This window comes from Nicotiana tomentosiformis, chromosome 8 (assembly GCF_000390325.3).
Source record: "Nicotiana tomentosiformis chromosome 8, ASM39032v3, whole genome shotgun sequence".
NCBI lineage: Eukaryota > Viridiplantae > Streptophyta > Magnoliopsida > Solanales > Solanaceae > Nicotiana > Nicotiana tomentosiformis.
Window position 1 is genome coordinate 143,300,140 of NC_090819.1, and position 14,558 is coordinate 143,314,697.

The 14,558-nt window shown below is 40.1% G+C and overlaps 1 pseudogene; it reads left to right on the plus strand.

Annotated features, from left to right (window-relative positions):
• The first annotated feature begins 314 nt into the window (after positions 1-314).
• Positions 315-14,558, plus strand: part of LOC104090871 (alpha-L-arabinofuranosidase 1-like) — a 43,228-nt pseudogene continuing 28,984 nt past the window's right edge.

The following is a 14,558-nucleotide window of genomic DNA, read 5'->3' on the forward strand; positions in this document are numbered from 1 at the left end:
TGGAGCCTCAGGTAGAGTTTGATGAGGAGGCTCCATCCCAGGCTGTGACTGTCGGAACAGCTCAGGTCCCTAAGGGGTTCATTGCCACCCTAGTGCTTCAGGATGATTTGGTCCTTTTGGTGGGCCTTATGGAGAGGGTGGCCCAGAGTAGAGCATTTCCCATGGCACCAGCCGTCTCTCATGCTAGAGGAGGAGCCTAGACTCCTGCTACTGACACTCCGAAGCAGATGGATCCCTAGTATCAGACTCCAGCCGCTCATCCAGTCGGAGTAGTTCAGCCGGTTGTTGCGGCACATGCTGGTGATGGGTCAGCTATGTCTTCTGAGGCTTTATGGAGATTGGAAAGGTTTACCAAGCTCTTTCCAGTTTACTTCACTGGTGCTTCTTCAGAGGATCCCCAGGAGTATCTTTGCAGTTGTCATGAGGTGTTAGAGAACATGGGTATAGTGGAGAAAAATGGGGTCAATTTTGCTTCATTTCAGATAACTGGTTCGTCCAAGAAATGGTGAAGAGATTATTTGTTGACCAGAACAGCTAGATCACCTGCTATTACTTGGGATCAGTTCTCTCAGCTCTTTCTAGAGAAGTTTCTCTTTATGACATTGAGAGAGGAGCACCGCCGTCAGTTCGAGCGTCTCCAGCATGTCAGTATGACTGTTACCCAGTATGAGACCTATTTTATGGATTTGGCCCGTCATGATCTTCTTCTGCTTCCTACCGAGAGAGAGAGAGAGGGTGAGGAGGTTTATTGATGCACTTGCTCAGCCTATCAGATTGCAGATGGCTAAGGATACTAGGAGTGAGATTTCTTTTCAGGCGGCTGCCAATGTCGCCAGGCAAGTCGAGATGGTTCTTGCTCAGGGAGGTCAGGGGTCTGACAAGAGACCACATTATTTTAGGGGGTTCAGCGGTGCCTCATCTAGAGGCAGGGGTACTTTTGGTAGAGTCCATCCTCCAGCCCGTTTCTTTCGGCACTCTAAGCATCCCACGGAGCCTCAGGTGGTCGTGGCCATCATATGCCTTATTCCGACTAGCTGCCCTACAGTGCACCACCAGCTCATATTAGTGCACCTCCACTCCAGAGTTTTCAGAGTGGTTACTCATGTCGACAGGGTCAGTTTCAGGGTCAGCAGTCACAGCAACCGAGGTCCTGTTATACTTGTGGCGATCTGAGGCACATTGCTAGATTTTTCCCTCGAGCATATGGTAGTTGTAACGACCCAACCAGTCATTTTGAGTATTTGCACTTCGCTCGGTAGTTTACTGGCATGAGTAGCTCTGTATGATGTATTTTGACTTGTGCGAATCATAGTTTTGGTTTTCAGGTATTTCAAAATCGAATTGGAAGAATGGATTTCATTGTTGAAGCTTTAAATTGGGAGAGTTGACAAAGTTTGACTTTTTAGTATTTGACCTCGGATTGGAATTTTGATGGTTTCGTTAGCTTCGCTGGGTGATTTTGAACTTAGGAGCGTGTCCGGATTGTGATTTGGAGGTCCGTGGTTGAATTTGGCTCGAAATGGCGAAAGTTGAAATTTTAGAAAATTTGACCGAGCGTGGACTTTTTGATATCGGGGTCGGATTTTGATTTCGGATATTGGAGCAGGTTCGTAATGTCGAATGTTACTTGTATGCAAAATTTGAGGTCAATCGGACGTGATTTGATAGGTTTCGGCATCGGTTGTGAAAGTTGAAGTTTCAAAGTTCATTGAATCTGAATTGAGGTGTTATTCATCATTCCTATGTTGTTTTGTGTGTTTTGATGCCTTGAGTAGGTTTGTGTTATATTGTTGGACTTGTTGGTATATTCGGACGGGGTCCCGAGGGGCTCGGGCATATTTCGAATTGTTTTCGGACTATTTTCCTCTATTTTGGCCTTGCTGGTGTGTTCTGGTGCATGGATTGTTCTTCGCGATCGGGGATCAGTAGATGCGATTGCGTAAAGGGAAAATGGAGCTGGGCTATTTCCTATTCGCGGTCACGATTGGCCAGAAACGATCGCGTAGCTTTGTGTTGAAGACTGTCCACGTTCGCGTATGAGGAATTGCGGTCACGAAGTGTTGAGGTTTGGCAGCTAGAGCTGGAGGCCTTCTTCATCGCATTCGCGTAGTTGGAGACGCGTTCGTGAAGATCTTATCTAGATGTGAGTCGTGTTCGCGAGGTGTTTACCGCGAACACGAAGTGTATTATGGTGGAAGATTATTTTATTCATCGCAAACGCGATGGTTTTCCCGCGTCCGCATAAGAAAAATGCCTAGGCAGATTATTAAGCACTCTATTTCGAGGGTTTCTGCCATTTTTGTATTTTGGGAGTTATGGGGCACGGATTGAGATGATTCTTGCGGCAATTTTCACCATATTAATTGGGGTAAGTGTTTTCTGCTCGGTTTTGGTTATATTTCATGAATCTTCCTTCGTTTTTGGTAATTGGATTGAGAATTTTAAAGAGGAAATTGGGGGTTTTGGCCTACAGTTTCATAATATAAATATTTGAGTTTTGAACATCGAATTGGAGTCGTATTTGAGTGAAACTAATATGATTGGACTCGTAATTGAATGGGTTGTTCGATTTTGTAAATTTTGTTGGGTTTCGAGGTGCGGGCCCGTGCTGGGCTTTTGGCTGATTTTGGACTTTTGATTCAAGATTTGAACTTTTTCGATCGGGATTGGTTCCTTTAGCATTGTTTGATGTATTTGACTTGTTTTTGGTTAGTTTCGAGCCATTTGGAGGTTAGAACACGTGGGATGGAATTTTAGAGTATCGCTTGGCGTGCTCGGTGTTGGAATTGGCTTGTTCGAGGTAAGTAACTCTTCTAATCTTAGTGTTGAGGGTATGAAACCCCAAAATACGTGTTATGTGATTGGTATAGGGGTGACGCACATACTAGGCGACGAGCGTGTGGGCGTGCACCATTTGAATTGAGACTCTTTTGTTCCCATGGCACTGTATAATGATCCTACTTTATTGATATTCGTGTTTTCACCTTGTGATAAAGTAGTTAAGCTGTCAATCATACTAGATATCATGTTTAGGCATTATGCCGATACTGTCTGGACCCATAGTGTTTGTCATTTACTGTCATCTCACTGAATTCATTTATATTTCATACTCAGTCATATCCATGCATTCATACTATATCTCAGTCTCAGATATTATTTATTGATACATCATATCATTGTTGTCGGGTTAGTTTCATGACATTGTGAGCCCGTGAGTGAGACTGGAGAGATTGATGACTGAGTGAGGCCGAGGGCCTGAGTGAGGGTGACATTTTAGGATCGGGCTGCACGCCGCAACATATTATATTGATTATATTTTATATGGATCGGGTTTCACGCCACAACAATATTAGATCAGGTTGCAGGCCGCAACAATATTGGATCGGGTTGCATGCCACAACAAAATTGGATCGAGCTGCACGCTGCAACAATATAGCGCTTGGGATAAAGGAGCCCCTCCGGAGTATGCACACCCCCAGTGAGCGCAGCCAATTATATATATGTGGATCGGGTTGCACGCCGCAACGGGCCTTATAGTCATATATGGATCGGGTTGCACGCCGTAACAGGTAATGTACAACGCTGAGTGATTGAGTGTGCTGAGCATTGAGTATAGTGAGAGAGAATACGAGACAGTGAGGTTGAGTTCTCTGAGAGTGTGAGTACATGAGCTCATCATTGAGATGCATTACATTTGACATGCGTACTTGTGATACATACATAGAGGTGCTTTCCTTCTGCTACCCAGTTGTGGGGACATTTATGATTTTACCTATATCTTGACATGTATGCATAGAGAAGTACTTTCCTCATGGTATCTGAAAATGAGACATCTTACTTATTATTGAAAGAAGTTTTTCAAACTTACTCGTATTTTGGCTTTTTCGGTAAAAGATTTGGGTTTTCACTGAAATACTTGAAAGGAAATGCCTACTTTTCTGCAAATGTAAATAAACTGAGCCTTTTATTTCTGAGATACTCTTTTATTACTTGTTCTATGCTGTTATGTTGAGTTGTGGAATATTGTTGTTATATCCGACCTTCGTATTAGCTCGTCACCACTTTCAAACTAAGGTTAGGTTTGTTACTTATTGAGTACATGGGGTCGGTTGTACTCATACTACACTTCTACACCTTGCGTGCAGATGTTGGCTGTTGATGTTGCTGTGTTCGATGGAAGCTGGATTGAAGAAGTACATTTGTCCCGGCTATACCTGCCTCTTATTCGTGGTAGCTTTAGATCTGTAAAAACTCTATTTATGTACTATTCAAACAGACTATATATTTATTTCATTTCCTTTTTGTAAACTCCATTCTTAGAAACTCGTGATTTGTACTACCAGTTCTTGGGAAATGTCTAAGATTAAGATTTTTCTTTGCTTAAATTGCTTTAATAATTGTTATTAGAATTAGATAGTTGATAACTGGCTTACCTAGCAGGTTGGGTTAGGTGCCATCACGACTAGTTAGATTTTGGGTCGTGACAAGGTGGTATCATAGCTCTAGGTTCATAGGTTCTACAAGTCATGAGCAAGTGTCTAGTAGAGTTTTATGGATCGGTATGATGACGTCCATACCTATCTTCGAGAGGCTACATGACATTTAGGATATATTTCCCATCTTTTATTCTTTATCGTGGGGCATTGATTCAGCTTAAAGCGTAACTCTTTGAATTCCTTTCACGCATTCGTATGCGCATGTGAGCGCTTGGTATCGGTTGTGCACCGATGGATTGTGATTCTATGAACGAGGTTCGAGATGTGTATTCGGTGTTTTGGTGATGGGCCAGTCTGGAGGACTTGAGGCCACGGTTAGACTGTAAGTTGAGCTCGGTAGCTTCAGTGGTAACTTGTACATTTGGACTCATATGTCCGGTAATGTCCCTACGAGTGGAATTTGTGGCTTGGTGAGCGGTGAAATAGCTATGTGGTGAGTATGATGTGACTGCGAGATGTGTTCGGATTGTTCGAATGTGATGAGAAGAGTTTACTTGAGAGGTAGTAAGTACTATTGGGTGTTTGATTTCTGTCTTGATATGGCGTATGGTCTCGAGTTATGGGTGTGTTGAGGGATCTCTCATGTTGTTTAGTTGTGGAGTTAAGTAGATTCGCATGTCTTGTTGATGAGTTCAGAATCAAGAAGATTAAGTGATTGCGTAGTAGTCGTGACTGTGGAAGAGTATAGAGAGATGTCAGTTTGAGGCAAAGCAGGTGGAATATCTCATGCGAGGTGTCCTAAGGTTGTGTGGTCCTTATGATGTTTTGTAGAGAGTTCTCTTTTACCAGTAAATGATATATGTTGCAATTTGAGTTTGGATCGCTTGAGGAATTTGGCTTGACTATTACATGGGTGAATGCGAGATTTGTTGATAATGTGAAGTATTAGATAGTTTGCATTACTACGGTATTATGGCAGTAATAGAGTATGAGAATTGTGAGTTGTGTGTTTTGATCTATGGCTTTGAGCCAAGTGGAGGAGTCTGTTATCGACAAGCTGATTGCATGATTATGTGTTGTATTGGTTTCGGCTTGGGGTATACTGGTGAATCAGCTATGACTGCAAAGGTTGAGATTGAGGATGACTCGAGTAAGGGAATTTCTGGATATGGGTTGTATTACACTCTATAGGTATATGGGTATTATGGAATGATTGAGTGGTTAGTCGTGAAAGATGTACTGTGCATGGAGTAGGAATTTTCTTGGTCGCGTTAAGGTGGGGTTACTCCTTTAGGTGTTGTCGTGCTAATGGGGCACCAGTCGTTTGGCCTGTCTGGGGTGGTGCAGTTGAGATTTGAGAAGAGTGGATGACTCTCGAGAATGGTTCTAATGGATTCAAGAATTATATGTAGCGATTTGGAATTTTCAAGATTGGTATATGGCTAAAAACTGAGAGTTACATTGGACGGTGTCGAGACTAGTGGCATTTTTATATCATTGTGGATTATGCATTTCAGTAACAAGGAGGTGAAGGAAACAATTTTAGGTTCACATAAGGTCTCTTTAGAGTGGGTGCCTCGGTTGTGGTGCTTTGGGGTGCTTAAGAAGGAAGTCAGCGGCTTATGGGCCTTAGGGCGGGGTGGTTTTATACTAGGGCCTCTTGTGTGGTGAATTTTGGTTAAGGATCGTGGTGCTCCAACAAGGAGAAGTATCAACTTGAAGGCAATTTTGTGATGACCAAAATATCATCTCTAAATTTAATAAATAATTTTGTGTTCTAAGACCGCGAAAACCACTATTTATCATTCCTCGACTTGCGTGCGCAGTCCGTAAAATTTTTTAGAAAGTTTTTATGTGATTAATGGATTAAAATGTGAATTAGAGCTTTAAAACTCAACTGAGTTGACGTTGGTCAAACTTTTGAGCAAACAGACTCGGATCAGTTTTTGATAGTTTCGGTAGGTCCGTATCATGATTTGGGACTTGGGCGTATGCCCGCAATCAAATTCCGAGGTCCCTAGTCCGAGATATGGAATTTTGATGAAAAATTAAAAGTTTAAGTTCAAATAATGATCGGATGTCAAATTATGTGCAAACGACCCGGAATAGAATTTTGATGATTCCAACAGCTCTGTATGGAGATTTTGGACTTAGGAGCGTGATCAAAATTTTATTTGGAAGTTCGTAGTGAATTTAGGCTTTAATTGGCTAAAATAGGAACTTAAAGTTTGGAAGTTTGACCGGGGAGTTGACTTTTTGATATCGGGGTCGAAATCCAGTTCTGAATTTTGCAGCCCTATTATATCATTTATGACTTATGTGCAAAATTTGAGGTCAATCGGACTTGATTTGATAGGTTTCGACATCGAATATAGAAGTTGGAAATTCTTAAGTTTCATTAAGCTTGAATTGGGGTGTGATTTGTGATTTTAGCGTTGTTTGATGTGATTTGAGGTTTCAAATAAGTTCGTATGATGTTTTAGGACTTTTTGGTGTATTGGGTTGAGGTCTTGAGGGCCTCGGGTGAGTTTCGGATGATTAACGGATCAAAAGTGGGACTTAGCTGTTGCAAACGCTACTGCAATGTTTCTGCTGGAAATGCTGTCAAAATCGGGCTCCCTATCAAAATCGGGATCCCTAACAAATCGGGCTCCGTGGCAGATGTGTAAGTTATAAAAACAAGGGACTTCATCCCATTTGCCATTTTTGACGAGTTGGAGCTTGAGAAGAGTCAATTTTGATATACTTTCAAGGAAAAACATTGGGGTAAGTGATTCTAAATAGGATTTGGTCAATATACATGAATATATCATTGTTTTCACTATTTAATTAGTATTTTGAGATAGAAATTTTGAAATTTTTTAGAAATCTCATAGAAACGAATTTTTGAGATTTCGATGTCGATCCGGAGTCGGATTTGAGTGAAACTTGTATGGTTGGACTCGTAATTGAATGGGTTGTCGGATTTTATAAGTATCACCGAATTCCGAGATGTGATCCCCATCGATAATGTTTGAGCTAATTTCGGATTTTATTAAAAAGAAATGTAATATTTTCTTATGAAATTAATTTCTATAATTTTTGTTAACTGTATTGAATCAATTATGACTAGATACAAGTCGATCGGAGTCAAAAAATTGAGGAAAAAGCATAATACTTGATTAAATTGGAGCAAGTCGAGGTACGTGACTTGTCTAACCTTGTGTGGGGGGAAATTTTCCCTAGGATTGGTATTGATGTGATTATTGAAATGTGTTAAAAGTCGTGTACACAAGGTGATGAGTGTGTACACGGGCTAAATGTGAAAGGTTATATTTTTAAATTGTGTAGATCACTGTTGCGCATTTATTAAATTATTTTATCTTGTTATATTCTTCATCATTGATCTGAGATATATATATACTTTATATTTGTTTGACCTTTCCCTGCTAATTGTTTTACTTGTTTAGTTGAAACTTGATTTTTTTTATTCTGTGCATTATTTGAAGGTTGATTTTCTTTAAATTAATTATTATTATAATGAAGTATTTGACATTTTTAAATTTGATATTGAAGCAACGTATTAAAGATTTTGAAATATTATTTTCCTGAATTATTTATTCCTGAATATTTTTGTAAGATTTTCGTACTCATTGTGATGGAGCCGTGAGCTCTTTATTGTGAAAAAATATTATTGATGATTTATTTTGGCATGAACCGTAAGCTCTTTATTGTGGAAAAATATTGTTGTTGAATTATTTTGGCAAGTTAAATTATTTGAGCACTTGAGGTGCAAGTTGTGATATATTGTGATATTTATATGCATGTGGTGGTATAAGGTCTGGGTATTGAAACACATGGGGTGAGATAAGGGTGGCTTGATACACGTGGCTAGTAGGGGGAACTACTAGAAGTCATGTGGTGTGATAAGGATGGCTAAAACGCGGGATGCTATTTCGGGAAAAATATTTTCTTTCAAATAAATTGTGAAGCCTCCCGCGGTGAGATAAGTAAATGAGATATTGTGAATTTATTTATAATTTGGGACTACGAGGCGGTACCTCGGGAGTGCCCTTGTTGATATTGATTTATGGCGCAGTTTTCTTTGATTATTGTTGTGATTTTCTTAAAGTTGAAAAGAATTCTATTTTGTTTTCCGTGATGTATTAATTGACATTATTTGGTGTAATTAAATGATGACATACTACTTGATTCATTTCCATTGTCATTGTATATTATTATATTATTTAAACATTTTACCATGCCATTATTTATTCTCCAGTAGGGCCTGACCTGACCTCGTCACTACTCTACCGAGGTTAGGCTTGGCACTTACTGGGTACCACTGTGGTGTACTCATACTATGCTTCTGTATATCTTTTTGTGCAGTTTCAGGTACATCTTATCAGACCAGGCATCATTAAACTAGCTGTACGAGGAGACTTCGAGGTATATATCAGCGTACGCAGATTCCGGAGTTCCCTTCTATCTTACTATGTTGTCTTCCTTATTGCTTTAGACTCTGATGTATATAGACATAGAAAATAAATTCTTAGAAGCTTATGACTTATTTCTACCGGATTTTGGGAGTTGAAATTGTTTGAATTGTAGTTTATTTATTTCAGATATTTATTACTATTCCGCACTTATAGGCTTACCTAGTCTTAGAGACTAGGTACCATCACGACATCCTATGGAGGGAATTTAGGGTCATGAAAAATTTGGAAGGAACTTGGAGAAGTAAGACAACGTGGTAGTAGGTTGGGTTAGCACAATAATGGGTATGATCCATTCTTTGGGTACTTATGATTACTCTAGTCTCTACAGGTGTTTCGTGGCAATGCTCTTGGATTTTGGCAACATTCTTGGCTGGGTTGAGTTAGAGAGATTCGGTTGAGATAGCGTGGTTATGTGCAAATGGGTTTTGAAGAGTTCTCAATGGTCTTTACCAAGGTTCGAGGGGTATATTTTCTGTTGGCGTGAGGAACATATGGTGTATAGTGAAATTCTCCTAGATGAAATCAAATGGAAGGTCCTTGGTTAATTGAGAATGTAGTTACTTGTGACTCAGAGTGGACTATGAAGTTCTCGTATTTGTTTTATATGATGGCATGGTATATGCGGTTTGTTGTGTGGAATTGAGATTTGCCTGAGCGAGGTCACAATTCAGTTTTGAAGGGAAGCTCGTAAAACTCTTAGGCAGCATAGACGGTTTCAGATGACTAGGCAAATGATATTACTATTTGGTATGGCTTGATGAGAGTATACATTTCAGAAGTCATAATGTGTTTTGATTTATGGATACTTTTCTGGTATTGTGACACTCTCCTGATTGATCAACTACTGATATTCAAATTTTGCCAGGTGGCACGGAAGAATTTTAGAAGTATTCCTTGTGGGATGATCGTGTATGAGAGATGTGTTAGATATTCGGGCGGTGGAGATGAAATCAGAAATGGTGATTCGTGTGTTCTATGGATTTGGAGACTGGGAGTTCACACGAGCACTCTGTTTCATGGTTGTGGACTGTGAAGTCGTGGCCGAAGCTAGCCAGATGATAGTATGTGTTATGATTCAGTCATTATGGGATTTTGGAGGGTTACTTATCTATTGGTGGGTGACCAGAGTTGATTTGGGGGTCCATTGATAGGCCTAATTAGGATGTGTATTCTACACCGAGCCGAATTGGTTGGCTCCATACTGCTATTGTTAAGGGATGTGCCATTCGGTTGTTGTTGAGCTTATTCGTGTTCTGAGATGATCTGTGAGTTACTCTTCTATGCTACGAGGAGTTGTGATTCGTTGGTTATATGTACATATGGTGCGGTTCTATTGGGGCCTTATAGCGGAATTTGAGCAAGAAGAGTATTGGGTATTGCTTGGTTGACGGAGTATCGGTTATGTTCTATCGGATTTTATGTGGCATTGTGGCATTGTATCATTTGCTTCTCCGTGGTTATGGTAATGCACTTGGAGTATTTTGATATCGAATTGCGCATGGTTATTGATTTTTACCAGGGTGGCTTGAGGTATTTCATATGGACCAGTATTTGGATAGGGTCACGCATTACTGTAGAGTTATGTTAAGATCTGATCCTTTGTGTTAGATTCGTGTGTTTTGATTCTATGGTGTGTGATAGGTTCTTAGAATTTCGTTGTGGTGGTACTTTTTGAGCTTGCGGGACAATTCTCCCGTCTGAATCAGTTTTGCATGATTTGAGTATATTTGGAAGTTTGCTTATTGGTGCACGCATTACACGGGTTATGGCTTTAGATTCAATTGATGTGTCATGTCACTAGAGTGGTCGTGTTGGATGAGATGAGGTCATTGGACCTAGAATGGATGCTATCGGATTTGATTGTGGTATATTTGGGAGGATAATATCGGAAATTGGCTTAGAAATTGGTTGTAGTTCTTGTAGAAAGAGCGGGAGCTCCATGACATGTTGGTTCGATGAATGGTTATGAATTCTGCATGTTTCTTTCATCATCGGCAGTGTATAGAGGTTTTAGAGTGAGGATTTGTTTGATATGAGGTCTATTACTGGTATTGGATTGTTTTGAGCAACTACTGTGATTTGAAATTTTTGCTATGAGTATTTGAGTTATGTGGTACATCATGTGAGTACATCTTGGGTTATAGATATGGCTTGATACAGCTTGTTCAGACTGAAACTATATGTAGATGCAAAATTCTGATCTTATAAGAAATTTCGGATGTTGGAAATTTGATTCGAAGGCTTGTGGGCTAGGTTGAATTGAGGAATTTCAGTTATGTTGTGTTATCGGACCTGTATGGGATAGGGTGACATGGGATCACCCCCGGGTATGTGCATGGTAATGTTACACGGCAATTTGATGGCTTTTGAGAACAACTCTGGACACGTTCGTGGACGAACGTATGTTCAAGTGGAGAAGGATGTAACGACCCAACCAGTCATTTTGAGCATTGCACTTCGCTCGGTAGTTTACGAGCGTGAGTAGCTCTGTATGATGTATTTTGACTTGTCTGGTTCGTCGGTTTTGGTTTTCAGGAATTTCGAAATCGAATTGGAAGAATGGATTTCATTGTTGAAGCTTTAAATTGGGAGAGTTGACCAAGTTTGACTTTTTAGTATTTGACCTCAGATTGGAATTTTGATGGTTCCGTTAGCTCCGTTGGATAATTTTGAACTTAGGAGCGCGTTCGGATTGTGATTTGGAGGTTCGTGGTTGAATTTGGCTCGAATTGGCGAAAGTTAAAATTTTAAAAAGTTTGACCGGGAGTGGACATTTTGATATCGGGGTCGGATTTGAGTGAAACTAGTATGGTTGGACTCGTAATTGAATGGGTTGTTGGATTTATAAATTTTGTCGGGTTCCGATGTACGGGCTGGTGTTGGGCTTTTGGCCGATTTTGGGCTTTTGATTCAAGATTTGATCTTTTTCGATCAGGATTGTTTCTTTTAGCATTGTTTGATGTATTTGAGTTGTTTTTGGTTAGTTTCGAGCCGTTCGGAGGCCGGAACGCACGAAATGGAATTTTGGAGCATCGCTTGGCTTGGTCGGTGTTGGAATTGGCTTGTTCGAGGTTAGTAACATTTCTAATCTTAGTGTTGAGGGTATGAAACCCTGAAATACGTGTTATGTGATTGGTATTGAGGTGACGCACATGCTAGGTGACGGGCGTGTGGGTGTGCACCATGTGAATTGAGACTCTGTTGTTCCCATGGCACTGTATAGTGGTCCTACTTTATTGATATTCGTGTTTTCACCATGTGATAAAGTAGTTAAGTTGTCAATCATTCTAGATATCATGTTTAGGCATTATGCCGATACTGTTTTGACCCATAGTGGTTGTCTCTTACTGTCATCTCACTGATTTTATTGATATATCATACTCAGTCATGTCCATGCATTCATACCATATCTCAGTCTTAGATTTTATTTATTGATACATCATATCATTGTTGTCGGGCTAGTTTCATGACATTGTGAGCCCGTGAGTGAGACTTGAGAGATTGATGACTGAGTGAGGCCGAGGGCCTGAGTGAGAGTGACATTTTGGGATCGAGCTGCATGCCGCAGCATATTATATTGATTATATTTTTTATGGATAGGGTTGCACGCCGCAACGAGTCTTCGGTATAAATAATATATATATATATATATATATATATATATATATATATATATATATATATATATATATATATATATATTACTGGATCGGGCTGCATGCCGCAGCATATTATATTGATTATATTTTTTATGGATAGGGTTGCACGCCGCAACGAGTCTTCGGTATAAGTAATATATATATATATATATATATATATATATATATATATATATATTACTGGATCGGGTTGCACGCCGCAACAATATATTGATTATATTTTTTATGGATAGGGTTGCACGCCACAACGAGTCTTCGGTATATATATATATATATATATATATATATATATTATTAGATCGGATTGCACGCCACAATAATATTGGATCGGGTTGCACGACGCAACAATTTAGCGATTGGGCTGACGGGGCCCATCCGGAGTCTGCACACCTCCAGTGAGCGTAGTCGACTATATATATGTGGATCGGGTTGCACGCCGCAACGGGCCTTATGGTCATATATGGATCGGGTTGCACGCCGCAGCAGGTATTTTACAGGGCTGAGTGATTGAGTGTGGTGAGCATTGAGCATAGTGAGAGAGAATGCGAGACATTGAGGTTGAGTACTCTGAGAGTGAGAGTACATGAGCTCATCATCGAGATGCATTACATTTGACATGCGTACTTGTGATACATGCATAGAGGTGTATTCCATCTGCTACCCAGTTGTGGGTACATTTATGATTTTACATGTATCTTGACATGTAGGCATAGAGCAGTACTTTCCTCATGCTATCTGAAAATGAGACATCTTACTTATTATTGAAAGAAGTTTTGGGAAATATCACAGTTTTCAAACTTACTCGTATTTTGGCTTTTTCGGTAAAAGATTTGGGTTTTCACTGAGATACTTGAAAAGAAATGCCTACTTTTCTGGAAATGTGAATAAATTGAGCCTTTTATTTCTGAGATACTCTTTTATTACATGTACTATGCTATTATGTTGAGTTGTGAAATATTGGTGTTGGACCCGACCTTCGTGTTAGCTCGTCACTACTTTCAACCTAAGGTTAGGTTTGTTACTTATTGAGTACATGGGGTCGATTGTATTCATACTACACTTCTGCACCTTGCGTGCAGATATTGGCTGCTGATATTGCTGTGTTCGGTGGGAGCTGGATTGAAGATATACCTATATCCCGGCTGTAGCTGCCTCTTATTCGTGGTAGCTTTTGATCTGTAAAAACTCTGTTTATGTACTATTCAAACAGTCTATGTATTTATTTCATTTCCGCTTTGTAAACTCCATTCTTAGAAGCTCATGATTTGTACTACCAGTTCTTGGGGAATGTATTAGATTCAGATATTTCTTTACTTAATTGCTTTATTAATTGTTATTGGAATTGGTTAGTGGTTAATTGTCTTACCTAGCGGGTTGGGTTAGGTGACATCACGACTAGTAAGATATTTGGTCATGACAGCAGTTCACAACATCAGGGTTCTCATGCCATGGTTACGGCACCAATTGTTGCACCGCCTGCTCAGGCAGCCAGAGGCAAGGGTCAGGCAGCTAGAGGTAGAGGCCAAACTGTTAGAGGTGGAGGTCAGGCCGTTAGAGGTGGAGCCAGCTAGCTAGAGGTCATCCCAGGGATGTAGTTCATGGTGACGGGGCCCAACCCCGGTGTTATGCTTTTCTAGCCAGGCTTGAGGCTGAGTCATCTGATGTTGTTAGCATAGATACTATATCAGTTTGCAATAGAGATGTTTCAGTTCTATTTGATTCGGGTTCTACTTATTCCTACGTGTCATCCTATTTTGCTTCATATTTGGTTGTGCCTAGTAATTCTTTGAGTGCTCATGTGTATGTGTCCACACCTGTGGGATATGCTATTGTTGTAGATCGTGTTTATCATTCGTGTGTGGTCACCATTGGGAGTCTTGAGACTAGTGTAGATTTTCTACTTCTCGATATGGTCGATTTTGATGTTATTTTGGGTATGGATTGGTTGTCACCTTATCATTCTATATTGGATTGTCACGCCAAGA